This window comes from Rousettus aegyptiacus, unplaced genomic scaffold (genome assembly GCF_014176215.1).
Source record: "Rousettus aegyptiacus isolate mRouAeg1 unplaced genomic scaffold, mRouAeg1.p scaffold_m13_p_4, whole genome shotgun sequence".
NCBI classification, from domain to species: Eukaryota; Metazoa; Chordata; class Mammalia; order Chiroptera; family Pteropodidae; genus Rousettus; species Rousettus aegyptiacus.
The window spans coordinates 136,487,636-136,492,180 of NW_023416307.1; positions in this window are offsets into that span (position 1 = coordinate 136,487,636).

Here is a 4,545-nt window from a genome sequence, read left to right on the forward strand (position 1 = left end):
TGAGTCCAGGACATGCTGAATAGGTAGAAAACCTAAGGATCTCAAAGAATAATACTAGAACATTTTTTTCTTTGTGAACTTAAAGGCAAGTGGCTTAGGGTATGTCCTGTGCTGCTAGATCAAACTGACTTCTGGGGTTCATTAAGTAATCTTAATTTGCTGCTAGTGTATATTCTAGCCCTACCAGTGAAGCTCAGGTGTTGTCCTTGTTTGCCTGTGTGAAATAATAGAATATACAGTATATATTATCATTCTATAACCTTGTAAGGTCTGCCCCAGGTCCTGGCTCAGAGCTCTTAAAACTCTAGTAATGTCTGAAGTGATAAGAGCACTAGGAACGTGTTTCTTTTCAGTATTTGGTTTTGACACTAATTTCTGACAGAGTTCCTAAATCCCTTAGAATTTCCTGGGTAAAAAAGAAAAATGTCTTTTATGCTAATGAAGTGGCCTTTGGTGGGCTCCTGGATGGAGGCTGGTCACCAGAAAGGTCAAGCCAATTATTAGAAATTTGGGATTTTTAGCCCTAGCTGCCATTCTTTAGAGAGGGGCAAGGGACTGGAAATTGAGATAATGATCAATCATGCCTACATGATGAAGCCTCCATAGAAATTCCAAGGTACAGGATTTAGGGAGCTTCTGGGTTGGTGTACACATCTACATGCACCAGGAGTGTGGCATACCCCAGCTCCCTAGGGACAGAAGCTCCTGTACTGAGGACAGTCTATATCCATTTTCATGTCCTTCCTTACATAATAAACTTGTGAACGGAAGCGTTTCCCTGAGTTCTGTGAGCTGTTTTAGCAAATGTTGAAACCCAAGAAGGAGGTCATAGGAAATCCAATATATTGCTTGTCAATCAAAGATAACCAGAGACTTGTGATTGGCATATGAAGTGGAGGGAGCAGTCTTATGGGTCTGAGCCCTTACATTGTGGAGTTTGATGCTATCTCCAGGTAGATTGTATCAGAATTGATTTAAATTGCAGGATACTCAGCTGTGCCAGACAATTGCTTGATGTGTGGAAAACCGGCATGCCTAGTGTCAGAAGTATTGTATGAGGAAAAAAAGAAATGGTTCTTTACAGCCTGTAAATTTTGACCTTCATCAAATGTGTGTCTGAGTATGTATTACACACACACACAAAAACATACACATATATATGTTGTATCTTCTATAAATAAACAGTGGTCTAAACCAGGAATGCCAAGAATTTATTGAGAAGTTGGTAAAGGAAAGTGCTAATTTTTAAAGGTTATATTATCAGTTTACAGACTAAAAAGTTCTTATACACTATATTATTGTGTTCCTTCCAACAATCCAGGAAAGTAAATTTACTTCTGATTTGTTCCAAATCTCAAAACATCATGACTTCTCCTAAGTCATGAAACTAGTAAATGAAAGTGTGTGGCTCAGATCTAGAGAGGCCCACGGCTCTTATCAATCCCTTACATTTTTCACAGGAAGAAACCCCAGGAACTTAAATGACAGGGAAGTCAGGAAGCCATGTGCACTTCAGGAGCAGTTTCACAGCACACCGGAGCTCAACAACAGTAAGAAAAATGGGGAAGTTACCTGAGTTGGGATGGCATTGGGGAAGTTCTATGCAGAGGAGCACTTGTTAATGAACTAAGGCTTTTACCTGAAAGAACAGCCAAAAGTCCCAGAAGTTATAAAAGGCCTACCTGAGTCAAATATCTTCCTAACCACCTCCAAAATCCCATACAACCCTCTGAATTATAAAATCTCTGCTCTTTTATCCTTATCATTCCATTGTTTGCTTCATACCAAATTACTCTTCAGCTCTACTTTGGGAATATACAATTTTAAAAATATTTTAAGATTTTATTTATTAGTTTCAAGTATATAGTACATTGGTTAGACATTTATATAGTTTATGAAGTGATCCCCCTGATTACTCTGTTCTCTCTGGCTAGACACATAACTATTACTGCTGACTGCATTCCCTGTGGCATGCTCCCCATCCCCACAACCCTCTATCAATCACTAATTTGCACTTCTTTAAGCAATTTTGAAAGAGAATGAAGCTCGCTTACACCATTCTCTCTTTTTGCAGCTGAATCCTATCTCTACCCATTCACCCTTTTCTGATTTCTATTGAATTTCACTCCTCTCCTATTGCTTACATTTTTGGGGGAAAAAAAAATGTCATAGTTGCAACATTGCTCTTCTACTGTGTCTAGGTCCAAGGTGGGTAATTGGATGAATTCTAGAACCCGCTCTTTGAAAAGGTTGAGATAACCAAAGGTTGAGATAGAGATGGAACAAATAGTCCCAATTTTCACACATCGACTGAGAATTAGTTCTGCTTGCCAACTTGCCATCTGATTCCCTGTTTGTGATTAAACTGACCCTCATAGTAAAACTTGGTTCCAAAAAAGAGAATTGTGTTTGATACCATGTATAAAAGGACAATGAAACCTTGAAATAATCATTGCGCAGATGTGAAACCATGCACAATTGTTTGGTGGATATTCCATCCACTCTAGTGAAGCGTCTGCAGATGGGCCATGTTTCAGAATATTGTTGCAGACATCATGATTTCACACACATAATTAGCTTAGAGAAAGTAATCCCCTTTTTGACAAGTTCATAAGGAAATAGTAGTGGTTGGTGTTTGCCTTGATCTTAATTATTCATAGAACACGTTTTGTTTACATTATCACATTAAACTTTCTACAAAATGCTATAAATTGAGTATTCATTTTTATCTCCACTTTAAATCTTAGGTTAGCAAGAGTAAATTTAGAAATTATATGTAGAATATGGTATATGTGGTACTAAAATACGTCTTTTGGCTTTAAATCTTATTCTTTTCATTCCTAGAAAATTCTATATTTAACTTATGTACAAATTTTCAGTACTGAATGGAGGAGAAATAAAAACTTATAAATTCTAATGAATAGAGGATGTAAAAGAAATATACCTACTGCAGTGAATAAAGTTGTTCAGCTCTCACTCTATTTAGAATCCATTTTCATTTGCCACAATATCTACTTTCTGGATCTGAGAATCAACTCTGAAATACTTAGTTTTAAAAAGATGGTTGTTCAATGAACTAACAATGTCTTAGAACATAAGCAGAATTCAGTTCTACAGATTGAAACAGAAAGTAAGAAACTTGGCCAAAAACTGTAAAGCTTAGCCCTTTACTGCTTCAACATGCAGGTGGTTAGTGTCTTCTAAAAAGGAATAGTTCTAATGAGTAAAGTGCCATTTTCTATATTTTCTTTCATTACTACTTCGCTGAATTGGTTTATTTGATATCTTAAATCAAGATATACTTAATTTGTGAATATCTAATATTATGGCACAGAATGACTATTTATTTATTCAAAGAATAAATGTATTGCTATAATGTGTCAGTCACTAGAGTGCTTATTTGGGATGTTGAGGTGACCAGAACATAGCGTTATTTGCTTCCAGGGAGCTCAAATACTATCAATGGAGCATGAAAAGCATATGTACGTCTATAATATAGCATGAGATATGTAGTAATTAAAATATAGGTAAAGTGCTTTGGTGGCACTAAGTGAGAAATAATTGTCTCTAACTATAATTATTGAGGGAGAATTTACATAAGAGATCAAACCGATCTTAAATTTTAAGTTGAAGTTTGTCAGATGGAAAAAAATAAGGTCGTCTGAAGCATTCCAGACTTGTGGAAAGACATGTGAAAAGAAACAGTGTGATTGAGAATGGGGTATTCAGGGAACTGTAAATTCTCTGATATTGACTGGGTTGTGTAAAATGTAGACTCTCCAGAACATATGCAAAATATCCAGCCTATAAGACAAAATTGAGTTTATTGCTTACCTCAGTAAGAGATCTACCTGCACAGTAGTAGTAACAGATGGTGAAGGGCGAATCAGAATATTTATTGATTTTGAGATCAAGTTTAAGGCTTATCTTTAAATGTGAGGGTTGTAGCAATCATATAATTAGGATTGGTATATAGTAGCAAGGCAAGGTCTTTGAAGCAAGAGGTTCAAAGAGTCTTAGGCTATAAACTATCTTTTGACACTTTCAATTAAAGAGCCGATCGGTCTTTCAGGAAGTTTGTTATAATTGATAGCTATAGTATCTTACCTGGCAGAAGTAGTCAGGAATTGTGAGGTTATGTGAATAAAAAGTAGAGTAATAAAGTCATGTTAATGTAGACAGTAAGCTGTGTAGTTGAAGCTGGTTTTGATTCTCAGTTGGGATGACATGGGAGATGATCAATAAAAGTAATTTCCATCAGATGTTAAAGGGACTTATACATAATTCAAAACATTGAAATTTCTTAAGTACTGAGGAGATAGCATTGTTTTAAGAAAAGAGCAGTTTGATCACGTACATGTGAATCATTAGGAGACTGGAATAGAGGATAGACCAGAAGGGAGAGGGGAGGTAGAAGGCTGGGTTGGTCTTGAGACACTAGACAGAGGTTAACAAGTTAAAAGGCAACAGGTTCTAAGGGCTTGAACAAAGAAATAGAAATTATAAGCCAGGAACGTTTTTATAAGAGGGAACAAGATACTCTGG